We start from the raw sequence: 20,696 nt of genomic DNA, 5'->3' as shown, positions 1-20,696 counted from the left end.
CTAATGGGAGTTAAACAATAGACCATCACTAATCAGAGACCTCAAGGTTGTAGTGAGGTTAATTGTTATGTGGGTGGCTTGTGGAAAGAAGGCTTGACTGGTTTCGGGCTCTGTGGAATTGTATTATGTGAATGGAAAGCCCTGAGGGCATGATTTTTGTGTCTTTTTACCCCTTTTTCTTCAGCTTTTAAATCTACATCCCTTGCAGATGCCAATTCAGTTCTCTGTGTGTGATAACTACCATACTAAAAAAATCAGGTTGTAGGCCAAGCAGGCAAATAGATGAATACAAACATAACACTATTTCATGAGCTTTGAAAGATTACTCTTGTGAGTATGGTAAGTCTTTATTGATATTTTTCTTGATTATGAAAAAGCTTTGGTTTAAAGTTACTGAATTTTCCTTTTAATGATTGGGCTTCAAGGAAATAAAAGATATTAAAGATGGCACAGATCAAACAGGTACTGGCACGGCGTGCATAAACTCTGTACAGATACACCATCTACCTGCTGAGGATAAGATTAAATTAGCAGCAGAGCTGGTGTCCATTATTGAATTCTGAGAAACAGGCAGAGTTGTCCACACGACATGGGTGGAAACCATCACCTCAGATGGTAGTCGCTGCCCCTGCTCCTGCTGATTCATGTGGTTTACAGCATGAATTCATAGACTAACAATGAGGTTTAAGACAGAACAATATGTAGCTGGCCTGGAGAAAAAAGGAAATATTGGTCACCAGTACCATAGTCACATAAACATTAATTACCTTGTACACCTCCTATAAGGCTGCACGTCTGTACTTATCCTTCACGGTTGAGTACTGTGCAGTTGCATGTGTTCATTATGAAACATGTTCACTGGCCCATCACACAGGCCCTAACAGAGTCTCACTGGTCTGTTGCTGAATTCAATCATCTTAGTATAGTAGACCAGTTTTAATTTAAAGCCCACGGTGAAAATAATAGACAGGTCTGGTGGTACAGGAATATCAATCTTCTGGGATTGTTACATAGGCTGGAAACTAAAAGTTTAATCACAAAGACATCATTTAGGTACCCTAATTGCAGTGCCACGAAAGCCAGTCTATTCAAATTTCCCCAACTGGCCCCAGAAATAAAAAATTGAACAATTTCTTCTGCTCCTATTGTCATTCGATTTTCTAGTGACAAGATTGCTATTCATATTTTTAAAGCATGCAACAATGTAACATTCCTCTGAATATGATAGTAATCAGTTGAAAAATTCACACTAAATATTTTTCAAAAATTATTTCTTCATTCTCTCCCTTAGGCTAATCTTCTATATTCAAGCTATAATCTTTGGTTGGAAAGGTAGGCTGAATAAGAGTTGAAGGAAGCAAGCTCATGGTAAAGAGTGAGGGAATGGCAGAGATATGAACGTACAAAAACATCAGACAGGAAAAAAAACAGCTTGACCATTTAACCTATCCCATACAGTTGTGATGTCTTATATATCACGTCAAGAGACTCCTTATCCCTTAGGTGCCACGTAATCTCCTGGGAGAGGCAAAAAAAAGATCAAAAATCCAAGACCGCTTAGGGGAAAAATATCAAAAAAATTCCTGTCCAATCCCGCTATGCGAACGAAACTGGTCCAGGAGACCACATTCACCATGATTTATGTTATTTGGTACCTATCTCTTGTATTATGTAATCTGTGCCCCAACTAGGAACTGGTCGAACTCTCTCTTGAAGTTGTACAGTGAATCAGTACTCACTGCACAAGCCGGCAACTTGTTCCATAGGTCTGCTATTCTCTGAGAAAAGAAATACTGCCTATCTTCTAATCTTGTAATTTATGAGTGTGACCCTGGTCCTCCCCAAATCATCTAATTGAAATAATTTGTCAGTGTGCACACAGTCTAGTCCCTTCATTATTTTATGGACCTCAATCAAATTACTCCTGCGTCCACACTTCTCTGAAGTATATAGACCCAACTCTTTAAGCCTATCTAAGTAGCCAATGTATTTTAAATTGGGAATCATTCTTGTGGTTCTCCTATGAACCTGTTCCAAAGCCTCAATATCACCCACCATGTGAGGGGACCAAAACTGGACACAGCATTCTAAGTGAGGCCCAACCACAGTCTTGTACAAAGACAAAATGATATGTTTCGTTTTGTAATGGATAGTCCTGTGAATGCAACCTTATTTTATTTAGTTATAGCTTCACGGCAACGGTTGTGAACCTTTAGAGAGTTATGAACTAAGATACCAAGATCTTTATCTTTCACCACAAGCTCCAGTTCTGTTCATGGTAAGGTGTAAATATACTTAACATTGGTCCTATCCACATGCAGAACATTACACTTCTAAGTTAAATACCATTTACCAGGTGCAGCCTATTCCCCTAACACATCGAGATCTGTTTGAAGTTTAGTCTCCTCACAGTCCTAACACCTGCACACATCTCCATATCACTCGCAAACATGCAGATCATTCCCTCAACGCCTTCATCTAGGTCATTAATGTAGATAGTAAAGAGCAAAGGCCCTAACACCGATTCTTGCGGAACACCGCTGGTGATCGCTGTGTGTCCAAGCAGATCCACAGCCATTGATGATAACCTACGGGCATGTAGCCAATTCTTTATCCAGTGCCACAGCTTCCCACTAATTCCACAAGATTCTTGTGGAGTAACCTATTGTGAGGTACCTCATCAAATGCTTTCTGAAAATCCAGGTAGAGAATGTTTACCGTGCTTCCCTCATCCACTAACTTGGCAACTTCTTCAAAAAATTCAATCAAATTAGTAAATTTAGGCTGAGTAGTTTATTAATAAGTGCTGTCTCAATTTTTACAGAGGACGGGGATAGTATAAAATTTTTAGGTAGGTGGAGTTAGTGAAGGTTATTGTTCAAAGTGAAATGCAAATAGTGTAAAGTGTCTACTTCACAAAGGTTCCAGACTCTTCGTTGCCCAACTCTCTTGAGTTTATAAGCCAATCAAAGTTGTGAGCAGTTTTTTCTGTGCTTGACTGGATTCACCAGGAAGTTGTTCAAACTTAAGGTCGGCAAATCACTGGGATTTTATGTCTGAGGATCCTAAAGGAAGTTAGGGTAGAAATAGAGAAAGCTCTGACTATAATTTTCCAATGTTCGGTAAACAAAATTGTGCCAGAGGGTTAGAGGGTGGAAAATGTGACACCCTCTTCAAAAAAGCAGACAAGGATAAGCCAGGAAATTTAGGACAGTTGGTCTTACTTTCATTGTTGGCAAACTACTGAGCCTAGATTTTCTAATTAGCATTATTTTAAAACCAGAGTTAATCCATTTAATTTAAACAGGTGAAATCTAGCCCCTAAAGTCTGTAATACAGGATGAGAAACATGAGTTAATCTGAACTAGTCAGCATAGGCTTCTAAAAGGTAGGTCATACTTGATGAACCGTATAAAATTCTTTGAAGATATAACCGAGAGGGTAGCTAAAGGAAATGTAATGGATGTGGCTAATATGGATTTTTAAAAAAGCATTTAATAAGATACAATATAAATGAATTATGGCAAAGATAATGGCACATGAAATTAAGAGAAATGTGGCCACATGGATAGAGAGATGGTCGGAGTGCAGAAAATAAACAGGGGATTAAAGGAAGTTATTTGAACAGGAAGATGTGATGTTCCACAGGGATCTATGCTGGAGCTCTTATTTACTATATACATAAATAATCTATAATTAGGAATTGAGGGAACAATATGAAAATTTGCAGATAACATCAAATTATGAGGTTGTGGCAAACTGTGACAAAGATTGTGAAAGGCATTCAGGATGGGCACATAGGTTGCAGATGCAGTTCAATGAGGAAACGTGTAAAATAAGACATTTTGTAAGTAAGACTAAGGAAAGGAAATGATAAGATGTTAAATGGAATAGAGGAACAGAGGGCACCTTAATGCACAGATGAAGAGGAGGACACGGTATGAAAGAAACTTGAGAAGTCAGGACTTTTTTCACTTGAGCTGCAAAGATAATGGGGTGATCTGATAGAGCGCCTCAAGATTATGAAGGGTTACAATAAGTTAAATAGTAATAGATTGTTTACACTGATCAGCAAAATCATAACAGGAGAGCACACATTTAAGATAATCGTAAAAGATGAGGTTAAAAAATATTTACTGGCACAAAAAGTGGTCAGAATGTGAAATTCTCTGCTATAATCATTGAAACAGTATGTAAATTCTATTAAAAGGGAATTAGATGGTTGGTTGAAAAAGAGGAATATTAAAGAGTGAGGGGAGTGAGAATATAAGAAATAGGAGCAGGAGTAGGCCATACAGCCCCTTATGCCGGCTCTGCCATTCAATAAGATCATGGCTGATCTTCTACCTCAACTGCACTTTCCTGCTCTATCCTCATTTCCCTTGATTCTCAAAGTGTCCAAAAATCTATTGATCTCAATCTTGAATATACTCAACGACTGAGCATCCACAGCCCTCTGGGGTAGAGAATTCCAAAGGTTCACAACTCTCTGAGTGAAGACATTTCTCCTCATCTTGGTGCCAAAAGGTCACACCCCTTATCTTGAAACTACGATCCCTAGTTCTAGATTCTCCAGCCAGGAGAAACAGCCTCTACCCTGTCAAGACTTCTCAGAATTTAATATGTTTCAGTGAGATCACCTCTCATTCTTCTAAACTCCAGAGAATACAGGCCCATTTTACTCAATCTCTCCTCATAAGGCAACCCTCTCATTCCAGGAATCAACCTAGTGAACCTGAGTTGCACCCCCTCTGAGGCAAGTATATCCTTCCTTACTCCAGGTGTGGTTTCACCAAAGCCCTATGTAATTGCAGCAAGACCTCCTTACTCTTATACTCCAACCCCCTTGCAATAAAGGCTAACATACCATTTGCTATCCTAATTGCTTGATGTACCTGCATGCTAACTTTCTGTGATTTGTGTACAAGGACACCCAAATCCCTCTGAATACCAACATTTCTTAGTCTCTCACCTTTTAAAAAATATTCTGCTTTTCTATTCTTCGTACCAAAGTGGATAATTTCACATTTCCCCACATTATACTCCATCTGCCACCTTCGCGCCCACTCACTTAACCTGTCTATATCCCTTTACAGCCTCTTTGCGTCCTCCTCACAGCTTACTTTCCCACCTGGCTTTGTATTGTCAGCAAACTTGGATACGTTACACTCGGTCCCCTCATCTAAGTCATTGATATATATTGTAAACAGCTGAGGCCCAAGCAGTGATCCTTGTGGCACCCCGCTAGTTACAACCTGCCAACCCGAAGATGAACTGTTTATTCCTACTCTCTCTTTTCTGTCCATTAACCAATCCTCAATCCATGCTAATATATTACCCCCAATTCTATGAGCCCTAATCTTGTGTAACAACCTCTTGAGTGGCATCTTATCAAAAGCCTTTTGAAAATCCAAATATTCTACATCCACTGGCTTCCCCTTATTTACCCTGCTAGTTACACTCTCAAAAAACTCTAATAGATTTGTCAAACACAATTTCCCTTTCATAAAATCGTGTTGACTCTGCCTAATCATATTATGATTTTCTAAGTGCCCTGTTACTACATCCTTAATAATAGATTCTAACATTTTCCCTACTACTGATGACAGACTAACTGGCCTATAGTTCCCTGTTAGCTCTCTCCCTTCTTTCTTGAATAGCGGTGTTACATTTGCTACTTTCCAATCCACGGGGACCGTTCTAGAATCTAGGGAATTCTGGAAGATCAAAACCAATGCATCCACTATCTCTGCAGCTACCTCTTTTAATACCCTAGGATATAGGCCATCAGGTCCAGGGGATTTGTCGGCTTTTAGTCCCATTAATTTCTCCAGTACTTTTTCTTTACTAATCTTAATTTCTTTAAGTTCCTCCCTCTCATTAGAAGGAGCAGGAGAGCGGTATTAGATTAGGTGGTTCGCATGGAGAAAAACATTGTCACAATCTTGATGGGCCAAATTGCCTGTTTATGTGCTGTAATAGTCTATGATTCTGTGTGCATACCTTTCTGTGAATGTTTCAGCAATGTTGGAAATAACTTCAGTCTGGGCAGATTTTACTTCCTTTCACAGATAACACACCTCAAATTAACAAATTTCACCCTCTCTGAGAATCTTGAGTGAAAATCCAAATTGATAATTAATTAAGAGGATGGGACTGGGAGTGGCAAAATACAGCATTGCATGGTAGTGTAGTGCAGAATTTTTCACCAAATAGCCTATCGGTTTAATTCCATGTTTTGTAGGACCTTTCTCTGTGCTGTAAGTGTAATGTCTCACTCTTAGCTGTAGGATTTAAAGTAAACATTTTCTAGGCTACATATAAAATTTGAAGTGTTGCATTTATGTAAGATCCTATAATTTTCCACTTCTTAAGCACTGCAAGGAACTGACTCAGATGTTCATGGTAAATCCTTTATCTCAAATGAAGCCTTGAGGGAATGACCATCTTGCAAACTGAGCTTAATATTCTTTGGAAGGACTCTAGTGGAACTCTTAGATGGTTTTAGAGCCAGTCCATCTAACAGCCATCAGAAAAGCTTCAAGCTCCATGGCCAGGCAGGCTTTCTTAATCACTGGCACACTGAGTGCAGAAATCTGCAGATATCAGCCTCTGTACCAGACAGTGCAGGCTTGATAAAGACAAAGTTATGTTCAAGTGTAGCTGGATAAGAAGAAAATCACACATTACAGTAATTGCCTAAGAATGAGACAAATAGTTTTCAAAAGACCAAGTTACAAAAAGTGAAAAATCGGAACATTTACTGAATGGTAAAACTAAGGAGAGTTGCATTCATCTGTGCCATTGCTTGATCAGTAAAAAGAAAAATGACTATTTGGCTGTCTATTTGAATGACTATTGAGGGGTGTAAAGAGAGAGGGAATCTGCCATAGAACATCTGGTGTACCCAGAAACCACAGTCTTGTAAACTATCAGTAAGGTGTCCTCTCATCAGTTTTACTTTTCAAAAATAAGTAAAATATTTGAAATTGCTTATAAGTTTAATCACTGTACATTAGAGGAAGTGACAAATTATGAGAAGAGTAGCTGGGAGTTGAATACTTTTCAACACGGTCACATGCTGGTGGCAACTTACACAAGTTAAAACTATATCATGTAGTGGCTACAGTTAAGCACATATCTAGCAGTGCCAAGACCTGGTGTCAATGTATGAGTATTTAAACTTTCTGTGCTCCTCTAGCTCGTGCCTCACTCAGATGTGACACTGTTAAAGTGGGGGTACTAGGAGTGATCCTCTGCTCCTTGTTATGAGCCACACTTGAAGGGAACACAAGTTGGAGAATCAGGGCTACAACAACAACAACTTGCATTGATATAGCGCCTTTAAAGTAGTAAAACACCCCAAGGTGCTTCACTGGAGCATAATCAGACAAAATCTGACACCAAGTCAAAGAAGGGACATCAGGACTGGAGACCAAATGCTTGGTCAAAGAGTTAGGTTTTAAGCAGCATCTTAACGGAGGAGAGAGAGGTGGAGAGGCGAAGAGGTTTGGGGACAGAACTCCAGAGCTTAGGGCCTAGATGGCTGAAGGCACGGCCATCAATGTTGGGGCAAAGGAAGTGGGGGATGTGCAAGAGGCCAGAGTTAGAGGAACGCGCAGTTCATCAAGTGCAACACCCTGCTGGGAGAATAGGATCATGGACTAATCCCTTAGGAGTCATTCTTGCTGGTACTTACGTGCATCTCAGCATTGGATGGGAACTCAACTGTCAAGTTTTTTTGCTTTCCTTAGCTTATCGAGTATTGTATTAAGGAGCAGTTGGGTGATGGTAATCATAGTATTGTAAGCAATCGGCCACATATTAGCTGTTTGTTGACATAGTGATAATTCATTGCTGCCGTTGATCCAAGGCATTTGCCTTGACTGAATATGTTTCTATGTAACATTGCAAATATCAATACATCTTATATCTGATATGTCAATCAACAGTATGCAGATATATTTTTATAGAATTATATATCTAACTGATCCAAGTACAACATTTTAAATGCACCAATCTTATTTATATTCACTGTGTAGCTGATCAAAATGTACAATTGTTGTGTGTTTATCTGATTTTAGCTGTAGTAATCAAAGCAAGAAGCTAATGGAACTGAAATAGCAGGTTAGGAACTAGACAGAAATAACACACAGGATGGACAGTAAACTTCCCTTTGGAATTCGAAAGATCCCAGTCATTTTCCGCAAGCTACCCCAGCAGTGCATAGAATGATACAATACAGAAGTGTCATGACAGTGGTGATTTACCTGGATGAATTCTATGCATTGGCAGTCAGATTTGAAAAGTGCCTTCAGGCATACAACTGCTTAATTGGATTACTGAACAGTTTGGGTTTCAGCATCAACTGGAGAAAGGTCACAGATCCCATGCAACAGCTGGTCTTCTTGAGAGTGTTGATTAATACAGTGACGGGTGGTGCATATCCCTTAAATCAGGCAAAATATATGAACTGTGTGAAAAGATTTTCACCTTTCTCAATCGGAAATGGTTGCTGGGATGCAAAGAAGGGGAAAATGAGCTGAGTGGCCAATGTCGTCCCATGGGAAAGAAGACATCTGTGCACCTTGTTCTCAGTCATAAGTAAATCCAACAATCCTTTGCATTAGGCAAAAATAAACTTGCTGCAAGCAGTACTACTCTGGTAGCTTAATTGCTTCCACATTGTCAAGATCCTGCTTCCAGAACTGGGGATATATAATACCTAACAAGACAATTAACAGTTAAATCCTTGAGAAAAATAATGAAACCTAGGAAAAGCAAGCCATAATTACAATATTTATGAGCAAGAAAAAGTTGTCTGACACCTGATGAACCATTAGGCTTCCAACCTCAGAACACTGACTTAATGGGGGTAATTTAAACCCCCAGGACAGGCGGGTGGGGGTCAAAAATTTTAAAATGGGAAACCCAACCCCAACCCGTCTCCAACGCGCCCACTTACGGTATTAATGGAGGCAGGTTGGGGGCGGCAACTAACCTGCTCTCTGGAGGCGGGCTCATCATTAAAATATTTTAATGAGGCTGCTTGCCTAAGATTTTATCTCTGTTCCACATTTACCGCTAGCCAGCCGGGTTTCCTGGACCTCAGGAAAGCCGGCAGCTGAAGGGAAGCAAGAACGGCTGGATGGAACAGGTAAGTGCCTTTTCAGCGCTGCTTGTGGGCCAAGAGGAGCAGGAGTGCTTTTCCCTGGCCCACCAAGCTAACCTGTAAACCATCCCACAATCGGACCCCCTCGATCAGCCAGCCAGCCCCCGTGATTGGACCCCATCCTGATGTCCGACTCACCTACTCCTTCCCTCCCTCCGCTCCCCGGCTGTGGCCTTGAACCGTAGGCCTACCTGACCGACAGTCAGCCAGCCTCTCAATTTGGCAGATTGCGGCTGGGAAACCAATTTTAAAAATTTAAATCAGTTCTTGCCGTTAAATCTGGCAGGACCTTCCCCTGCCGCTAAACCACCCCCCCACCCTGCTCCCTCCCCGTGATTATCGGAGCCTGTTGGCATCACAATCTGATGTCTTAATTAGAAATCTAAATGGATATTAACACAGAGGAGTGTTAATTTTCTCAGTGCACGTTCTCCACTTACTGCTTACCTACGGCAATATGGCATGTTTTTTTTTATTCGTTCATGGGATGTGGGCGTCGCTGGCGAGGCCAGCATTTATTGCCCATCCCTAATTGCCGTTGAGGGATTGAGGGTACAAAGCATACATTCCACCACTTGGTGAAAACATGCTTTGGTGCTTCATCATACTGTACCACAACAGTACGGTCACGGTCAATTTTTGAAATCAATGGAAATGAAAATTGTGCTGTTTTGTAATGGGCAGCCAATCTGCAACGTCAGTTTTACACCGGGTGGCAAGTTGAAAATCTGTAAAAGAAATTGCATCAAACTGCTTGGGATCTGAAGCATGTGGAGGCTGAAAAGTTAATCTCAGGTCTCTTGTGTGTGGAGAGTTAGGAGGAGTTAAGAGAAGTCAAATCTTCTCAGACGTGCATATATCTAATTCTACCCTATCACATTAAGGTAACTGGAATGGAACAGCTTGGAGTCGGCTATACTGGGGAAAAATATTTTTAAAAACTGAACCTATTTAGAGGAAGGAAGATGATTACATTCCATAAAATGCTCTCTTCTATTTTCTAACTGTGTTATTCCATGTGTCTTTTTTTGTGTTTTAGTTGTAATGTATTTTTCCTAATTTGCATCTCTTTTTAGATATTTTGTCCACTGTAGGTCCTTCCATGCCACATCCCATTGTGTGATCACGATGCTGTGCCATGTGCTGCAGACGCTTGTTCCCAGGCTTTGTCAATACTACTATCTAACTTACTACTAGGAGATGCTTAACAAAAAAAAACATGCCTTGATCGACCTTCCAAATTCTGCCCCCTTCATCACCCATTAGCAGGAAAGCAAGTCTACCTTCTCCCAGGGGCCTGGCTAAGATTGTTAACTAACCACGTAGAGCATTGCAAACACAGAGTTGTGTCATTACCACTCCATAGTGCAAAGTGCCAGCACACCAAATGAGCTAATTAATGGGTGACCCAACAAAACTAAAAGTTTTAGCAATTTGAATTTATTCTGTACTTATTCTCCAAGATAAGGGCTAATGAATATATGGCACAAGCTTCACATTGCCAAGTTAACTTGAAATGAGCTGAATTTACTGGGTAACATGAAATGAGCCGACTTTGTTGAGAGCATTTAATGTTTTTTACAGAATATTTATTACACCAAATGACTTTAAATACTAAATTTGGTTAAGAGCAATCGTGATGAGAATAATCCCACTGTTGCCTGTCAGCGACTTGGCAGATAATAAAACTTCAGACCTTAACTATCTTTCTAATTTTCTTAGTCACAGTTGGCCTGTCTTTTTCTCTTCTCAAGTGTATATGTGTGTTTCCAACATTTTCTATTTTTATTTCAGATTTCATGCATTTGCAGGTTTTTTTTCTTTTTATTTCCCCTATTTTTGAGGTTTGTTTTGAGTATGCATCTTTTTAATACCATTTCACTTATTTTCATGCCCCTTTTTTGCTCTTTTAATGTCTTTTCATTGCCTCTCTGAGATGATCTTCGTATTTCATCCAGCAGTTTTCACCTTTTTCAGAAAACCTGTATGTTGACCATTCAATTCTATTGTAGGAGTCACAATTCTGACCCTAGATTTCCACGTGTTCATTTCCCTACCTTCCCCCCTTCATTCCGTTTGGATCTATTAAGGTGTTTGCTTATCTTCCACAATCTGATGAAGAGTCTACTCCTGAAATGTTAACGTCTTTCCTTTTCTCAAATGCTGATGGACCTGCTGTGCATTTCCAATATTTTCTGGTTTCTATTTCAAATCTCCAACATTTGTACTTTTTTTCTTTTTTATTTGAAAGAACTTGACTGTTGCATGCTAACATCACAAAAGAAGCTTGTGGTCTGCAGCAAAAAAAAAGGTTTTCTACATTTAAAAAGGCATTTTATCCCATTCTACAATAAACAAAACATGACTGTAGTTGAAGGCTGCAAGAGGTAAAATATTGACACCTAGAAATGACACTTAGGGATTGATAATGCAAGACCTAAAACATGATAGTACTTTGGGTATCGGGACCCTATATTATCAGATGCTGAGGCCTATTCAGCACCTAATGAGCACAACGCCCTGTAGTGTGGGCTGTAAGCACTTTGAGCTCCACGAGCCTCAGCAGCAACTATGCACAAGGCCCATAAAGATCCAGTTTGTATTTAACTGAGGCCAAAACCCCATAATTTGGTTGATGTGCCTGAATGGTGTTCCAGATGCTTAGTGCCCATTTGGAACAAACACTTTGGGGAGACCGATTTAAAAAAATTGAATTTTCTTCCTGGATGGACCGCCAATCTTAAACTTTGTTTCATTGCCTCCAAAGTCCTATGCATAAAAGGAGTCTTGCCCCAAAACGGCCTTCACTAGTTGGTGGCACCAAGTACGTTAGTCCTGATCCCTGTGGCACTAGACACCAGGAATGCCACAAAAATATTATCGGATGAGGTCAACTCAGTGAACCTGGCATCTACCCAACAATGTGGAATATTTCCCAGGCATATCCTATCCACATAAATAGGATAAATCTAACCCGGCTAATTGCAGCACTAACAGTCTCCTCCCAATCATCAGTAAAGTGACGGAAGGAGTCATCAAAAGTGCCCTCAAATGACACCTACTCACTAATAACCTGCTCACCAATGCTCATTTCAGGTTTTATAGACCATTTGTCTGTAGATTTCAATCCAGCCTTGAATCAGACATGGGCACAAGAGCTAAATGCCAGAGGACAGCTGAGAGTAGCTGCCCTTGACATCAAGGCAGAATTCAACAGATTATGGCACCAGATTATGGCACCAAGGAGCCCTCGTAAAACTGAGTTCAATCAGGGTCAAAGTGCAAATCCTTCCTGGAGTCATACCTGACACAAAAGAAGATGATTATGGATTTTGGAAGCAAGTCATCACAGCCCCTGGACATCACTGCAGGTGCTCCTCAGGAAGAGTCCTTGACTAAACCATTGTTTCATCAATGACCTTCCCTCCATCATAAGGTCATGAGTTGGGCTGTTTGCTGATGATACAGTGCTCAGCTCCATTCTCAACTCTTCCAATGATGAAGCAACCCATTCCAGCTACAGCAAGACCTGGAGAACCTGGTCTGACAAGTGGCAGGTAACATTGGTGTCACATAAGTGCCTTAACCTTCAATGGTAACACCATTGCTGATCACCATCAACATGTTGCAGATCGCTATTAACTAGAAACTGAACTGGATCAGCCATATCAACAACTTGGCTAAAAAGGCAGGGCAGAGACTGGGTACTCTGACAAGTGGCACACCTCCTTACCCCTCAATGCCTCTCCATCATCTACAAGGCTCAAGTCTTACTCAAGGTGCAATGGAATACTCACCACTTGCCATTCAACACCATCTAGGACAAAGCATTTTGCTTGATCGGAATTGTTGCCACTGGAATCAATATCCACTCCCTCATCACTGGTGCACTGTGCCTGCAGTATATATGATATACAGGATGCACTTCAGCAACTCACCAAGGTTACTTTGACAACTTCCCTCCCCTGCGACCTTTACCACTGAGGACAACAACATCGTAGGAACGACATCAGCTCCAAGTTTCCCTCAAAGATACGTACTCTTGACTTGGATATCTATCGACATTCCTTCATCATTGAGTCAATATTCTGGAACTCCCTACATAACATCATCATGGCAGCACCTTCACCTCAAGGACTGCAGCGGTTCAAGGAGAAGACCCCACCATCACCTTCTCAGGGCTTCTAGCGATTGGCAATAAACATCCGAACAGCAAACAAAACAATGAGGGAAAATTTCTGCAGGGTTCGCCCGATATTCCACTATAATTTCAGCGGAAGATCAGTGGAAACCCTGGACAAATGGTGTATATGGCCATTCTTAGCCATTAATGCCATTTCTTCGAGTGTTCCATTTAACTCCTGTTGGAGAACTCCCACAAAAATTCCAAGCAAATGTGTTTAGCTTTGAACATTTTATTCATTTTTGTTACCCTCCGGTAAGCAATTTGCCACTATCGGATTCAATAGCAGTCTCTGTGTGTGAATAGAAGTGTGTTTTGTGGAAAATGAAATGCCATTGACATATATAATGTTGCATGCTGAAATTAAAATTCCGTTTTTAGTTCAATATTCTTATAGCTCCAAACTTCAATCCATTGACTCTGAAAGCTTTCATAGCAGATACACGTGGCACAAAAGTATTTCTTTATACAAGTATATATTGGGGAAAAATAATTTTGTGACCTAGTTTGTATATCTGCTCTCAAGTTATTTAACAGATTATATCAGCAAATCTTTTATTTTTTCATTATCTCCTGGTGTACGGTATACCCTCCCTCTCCCCTTGCATGCAAAGGTGAAGAAGTTCACAGAAATAAGGACCTTGCATTGATATGGTGCCTTTCACACTCTCAGGACATCACAAAGCTCTTCATAGCCAATTAGTTACTTTTGAAGTGTAATCATGGTTGTTTGGTGGACAAACACTGCAGCCAATTTGTGCATAGCAAGATCCCACAGACAGCAAAAGACCAGTTAATCTGTTTTGGTTGAGGGATGATCTCTTCTGCAAATAGTGCAATGGGGCCTTTTACAACCCCCTGAACAGGCAGACATCTTATCTGGAAGATGCTACCTCCAACAAGGCAGTGTACCCTCAGTGCTGCACTGAAGTGTCAGCCCAGATTATGTGCTTGAGTTCTGGAATGGAGCTTGAGCCGACAACCTTCTGATTCAGAGGTGAGAGTGCTATCACTTAGCCAAGCTTTGGAGAAATTAACTTACTGGAATATTTTTTAATTCTTGCCAACTCTGTCTCCTTCCTCCCTTTCCTGAAGGTGTTGACTCCTTGCTGAGAGACAGTTCCACACGCATTGGTCATCCTCTAGTACCTTACCCAAGTGGCTATTTTCATGCCTGTGCCTTGACAGTAATTGTTGACAGGCAATTTGATTGTGGAGGCCGAGGTGATGCTGCCCTCAAGCTAGCATCCATACATGCACAATTGCAGCTGGGGTGGCCGAATAGTGGAGGTAGTGGCACTATAATTTGCTCAAGTTTCCTGTTCTAGAATATTTCTGTTCCATAACTGTGGATAATTAGATTCCAGCAATTGCACAGTTGGTAACCTTGTTGTTTAATGTGATAATGTAAACCATACACCCCATGAATGTCTCAGGTTTAAGCATCAGTCTTTAATGCATTAGCTGATCTCAGTCGGGGTAACAGTAGGGCACTAGAATTGGTTTCAGGTCTCTAGGCGGGGGGGGAGGGGGGGAGAAAATCATCTAGGGTTTCACACTAAAGTACATGGTGTGAACATTGGATCAGGACAGGATTAGACTTGAATTTGATGCCAATCATAGTCAAACAGCTGCTGATACCACTCTCTAGGTTCACACGTGAAAAATGGCCACTTGGGTGAGGCACCAGAGAGTGTCCATTGTCTGAAACCCAATATCAGACAGTGCCTTCAGGAGAGAAGGCAGAAAGCAGAATGGGCAGAAAATAAAATTTATAAGGTAATTAAATGGAACAATCTCCTCCCATGGGTTTCAGGCTAAGTACTTTCTTTAAATGATCCTTTGAAGGTTGCTAATATTTTGTATCCTCAAAAGTGTGATATCGGTACCTGAAAACAGGATGTTCTTGCCCTCTGCTGATCACAATTGGTTAATACTATGTGCATTTGAAAGCTAACATTTGCTGTTCTTCCCTCTCTTGCATTTCATGTACAGTTCAAAGCTTTAACATTTTTAGGCACATCAAATTGAAAACCTGGTATGTTTAATTTTTTTTTAGAATTAACAAAACTTAAAACCTTTTTTTTAACCATTGAGAGGAGCAAACTTAGAATAGTAAACAAATCCCCAATAATCGCTGGTGAATGTCTTCCATGTGTCAGTGCTAAGGGGATTTTCTCCACATTTTGTAGTCAGGGGACTATTCTTTCCTAAATTAACAACTGAGTTATTGCAATTGCCTGGCACAGTCATGTGAATTATCACCCAATATTTACTCATTCGTAAAGGAGAATGCATGAAATATATTGCACCAGCAAAGCAAAATTATTTAGAAAATACTGTCTATTTAAGTTAACAGGTCAATTTAGAATTGCTTTAGCAGTTTTAGAATTATCACTGCCCCAGTCTACAGCATATACTAGTAAATTAAAATAGCAGATTTGCACTTGAAATTGGTGAGGATGAGGGGATTGGGGAAGGAGAATGTGAACTGTAAAACCATACACTAAAAATAAAATGTTCCCTTATTATTATCCATTTCCTAGGAAAGGTTCCTATTGGATGAAGAAAGAGAGAGAGACAGAGAGAGAGAGACTCGTTGGCCTTTGAAAAGTGATATGCTTAAATTATGCACACTTAATCGGTGTCAACTGAAGCAACCCTACATGATGTGAGTTGTTTCTAATAAATGCATTAATGATTACCTTGCTACTGTATTTTTACGTGACTGGCAAGAGAACTGAGTAGCTAGTTTGATTCACAAAATATTTGTGAATGAACGTGAACCAAATAGAGAGAAATTTTTAAAAACATAAAAATTCAACTGCCGCTGATAGGTTTAATTATCGTGTTTACTCATCAAAAGTCATCACAAAGATGAAAGTGTTATGTGGCACTCACCTCTGTTAACTTCCTTTAAACATCTGAGGCTTCCCATCTCCTCCAGTCAACACAATAAACAGCACATAAAAATCCAGACACCAGCTCTATTCAACTTCAGAGGGGTGCTATATGCTGATCAGATGTTCCTTGAGATTGAAAAACAATCGCCCCATTTAAGCCACCTCCACGCCACTAGCGAGCCATCTTTGATTTGAATTTGTAAGTGAGTTGCTTTCCTCAGGTTCAATGAGGTTAGATAGGAAGGCAGAAACTCCCTAGCACGCCAACCTGTCCAGCAAATGGCCAAATGTTTATTCAGCTGAAGTTTGGAAGTGAGCCACCACATCACTCTCACAGCCTCGCAGCGTATGTGAAGAAAAAATACTTAGAAGTTTGCATGTGATACATAGTAAATTAGATGTCATGCAGCAAGAGGAATTCAGGGATTGATTTGCAGCTTTTAGCCAAGCTCTTTTACTGTCAGAGTTTGCTTTGAAAGAAGCATTAGAGATTCCTGTCACAGATGTTTCTTTCATAAACTGTTGTGGGAGAATGACATTCTGCAAAAATGGTTTACTACTCTGCTTTCTTCTCTTGGGAAAACAAAGTGCGCTCAAGAGCCTGGCCAAATAGGCCAAAGGAAAGCTCTTCATTTATGCCACAATAGTGTTCAGACACATGACATTTTCAGAGCTGATCTTAAAGACTGTGTTGGCAAATGTAAGGGTATTTATACCAAGAGTGTGCCATTGATTCTGTGCTACTGGGATTTTTTTCTGCATTGTTTGACTGAGAGGCAAATTACATTTCCCCTAAACTAGACATATTACAGAGTGACAGAGACCTGAGCTGATGAAATCAAATCTTGTCAGGTGCATGCTAAACAATGCATGATCTGTACGTTCAGCTATTAGTGACAAAGGTTGGTTTTGAACTCCAGATTCCAGCATGTGTGCAGTTTTGCAGAAGGAATACTGATGGAGATTGTAGATCTGATCAATAACAGTAATGAGACTGGAAGCGGGGAAAAAAATTAATAATACTGATTTTTTTTTTTCTGGAGAGGATTATCATCATCTAACTCGGGTGTGATAAAAGATAATCCATAAACAAATCGCTATCTTGATTTCTCTGTCAAATCAGTTTTTCTGTTGTAATTGGTTATTGCTGTAAATTTAGTTTTTCAAACATAAAGATAGATGTATTGGTAGTTTAAATTGAAAATTCTTGGATGTAATGCTGCCCGATGATATAAAGTTGGTCGCTTACGCAGACTTTATTTACACAAAAAAAGCAACAAAAGACCCTACTATTTAACAATGTTGAAAAGAGCAGAGTTGAATGATGACGACCTGCTTATGGTGTATAAGTCATTGATTAGACCATGCATTGAATACACTTGCCAAGTATGGCATACTGTATTGTCAACCAATGGGCGCAATAAGTTCAAACCTATTCAAAAGGCTTGAAAACAAAATAAATTATGAGGCTTGGTTATACATAAGCCCTCAAACAACACGTTAGAGAAAAGAAGAAAGGACCTGTGTGGAAGATTTGCAGCGATGTGGTTATAAGCATTGGCCGTAACTTCTCGCTACAAATATACTCTTCGAAGGTTTTGTATTGCAAATTGAACACAATCAAATCATGATAAATACCATTGTCTAAGAAATATTTTTGATCTTTTTTGAATTTAGGCTTTTTTTGTCTGCGAGGCTTTTCGGGACTATGGAGGTTTCTGCCCAGGTACCAAAGCTGACGCCTCATAATTTTGATGCAGAGTTCAAAAAATCTGCCTGTCCCATGAACTGACTATGATCGTCAGAGTAAACAATCCTGTGAAAGGAATAATACACAGGCTAACTGATTAAAAAAAACCTCATTAGATAGTTTTGTTATGAGAAAAATCTGTTTAATTAGGAACATATACAATATTTAATTAGGAACAAATACAATGTGAAATTATTTTCAATTTTGAGAGGGCTATCTTTTTTCAGTATATAAAAATAGATGAAGCTAGATTTGAATATGTAGAGAATAATTACTAACTGTCAGTAAATTTGTGTCAGGATACAACTGAACTTATTGAATTTTTGGATTGATAACATTTTGTTCACAATGTGTTAGTGGCATGGAACGTAATATAGAATCTAAAGGAAATTGGCTTATTGTGGAATGGGAATTTTGCAAGAAATCACAATGTTTGTTACAATGTATAGTGATGCAGTGTGTTTATAAGAGTGTTATATGTACTGACTGTTTTACTTCCAGGTAGTCAGCCATGAATGTTCACATGATAAATTTACAGGGACAACATCACAATTATTAATCCTTCAAAGAGGATATCACCTTGTAACAACTGCATGGGGTGGTCTGGCAGTTGATATTTGCTATGACACCCACCGCCAGGAAAAGCAACTGAAAATAAAATAAACCTCCCGCTGATATCCGTTGGTTTTGAAGAGTGTGTAGTATTGATTATTGAATATAACTTTGTTAAAGAAAGTTTCTCTTGTATAGATTGACGTTTCAAGATATTGTTTTTGACATTTTCAATCACTCTTTCTGGTGTAGACAGCTGGGGCGGTAGGTTATCAGCTGCTTTTACCTCTGAGAACTGGGTGCATATCTAGCCAGATAAGACAAATGCCTCCTGTCTCTGCTAATGGGCTTGGGCAGTCTCGGCCTGAAGGTAATGAGTCTAGAGTGCCAACTGTCCATTACATGGCACAAATTGGCATTGAATTGGTGGTCTTTCTTAGAGATGCTACAAAGATGGCTGCTGAGGGAAATGGAAATATCACACTGGTGCAGAAGGCGTTGTGGTGGCATTAGGTTGAAGGAACATTGTTAGGGCAAGGCGGAGGGAGTTTTACTCAGCATCTATATGTGCTAGAACTGACATGGAATGCCTGACCATGCCTGCCCAAAGTGCAAACATGTTCCATTCACAATGATGATATCCCTTACCATTTTGTTAAATTGCCTACAGCAACTCGATAGAACAAATACAAATATATCAGAGATAAAGTATTTCATTTTTGGATTCAGATGTCAGTTGTAAATTACTTGGACTCCATTCTCAGTATAGTGATATGAACGCCTCAAGGAGAATACTACCTTGTAATAACTCTGTGTATATAAAGCATCTGAAGCTCTTACTGAGAATGCTATCTCATAATCACTCCCAGATGCTCATTCTACATATAACATTATAAAGGTATTCAGATACGGTAATAAATTTATATGATTGTCAGGATTTTGACTGTATGACTGTATTACATCCTTAATCATACAGCAGACATTTTTTGTAACATATAAAAGGTGCATTTCCCCCCTATTTTTCTGCAAACTTGCACTATTCCCTGAGGAAGAAGATGGGAGATGATCTGATCCCAGTGTCTGCCAGTGAGTCACCTGTTAACAGATACAACCTCTTGTGATTCATTTTCTAATTATTCGCTCCTTTGTTGCGGGAAATGTGCTAGGCCTATGTTTGGAGCCTGTCGCTCACCCTCAGTCAACAGCATAGGAAAAATCACAAGCTGGATGGCAGCTTGCTTTCTGTCTCTTTTTTATTGATAACAAGGCTGTTACATTTATTAGGTTTTTTTCTAATGGAAATATGCCTGTTCAAAGTATCATTTGAAACTTATGCCACATTGTTTACATCGCATGACAGCGAATTGGAATTTTACCGGAGTTGTGAAGCAAGACCTGCCTAATATGAGTGTCACCTGAGAAGAAGAGTTTTACTGAAAAACACAACTCTTTGTGTATGCTGCTGGTGTGTAAAATGACTTGTGGTTTTTATATTGTTGTGAGATAACGGAGAAGAAGCTTAGTATGTCTGTCAGATAATAGGTACCTCAGTATCTCACTGTTTTAAAAAAAATATTTTCCTCTCTGCATTTTTTTTTCTATTGCTGTTTCAACCCTTCCTCCCAGTTAAGAGAATGGGCAGATGACCTGCCCCTGGGCCTCTACCATTCCCACTAAGGGGTGCCCAGGCTCTGGTTGACTTGCCCTCTGGTTTTCCCTCCCTCCTTCTGGGACAGTGCCTTGTCAATGCTCAGCACCTCCTCCTGACAGCTGAGCTCACAGTATGAACACATTGTGTGGGGTCATACAAGTATGAACCTGTGTCAGCACTGCCTCCCTTCATCCAATGAATTTATTTTACTGTACAGTATCTCTAGGGTGCTTAGGATACCGCTATTTAGATGGGAGAGAAATGGCATTAAAATCAACATCGAAGATATTTAGTGACTGGAAATCTGAGGGATGGAAAAGATTTTGTTGACTGTGAGACAGAGGACCTCCCTCATAACTACAACTTTGACATCAGTGCACTTTTTAAGTATTGCGATTTATCTGGTACTCTTTTTAAAATTCTTTCATGTGTTATTTTCATTCTGTGTAGAATAACAGACCATCAGAGATGAAAACCATTCAGAG

The sequence above is a fragment of the Heptranchias perlo genome, chromosome 13 (assembly GCF_035084215.1).
Source record: "Heptranchias perlo isolate sHepPer1 chromosome 13, sHepPer1.hap1, whole genome shotgun sequence".
Taxonomy (NCBI): domain Eukaryota; kingdom Metazoa; phylum Chordata; class Chondrichthyes; order Hexanchiformes; family Hexanchidae; genus Heptranchias; species Heptranchias perlo.
The sequence above is the reverse complement of the archived record's forward strand: the minus strand, read 5'-3'. Positions refer to the sequence as shown.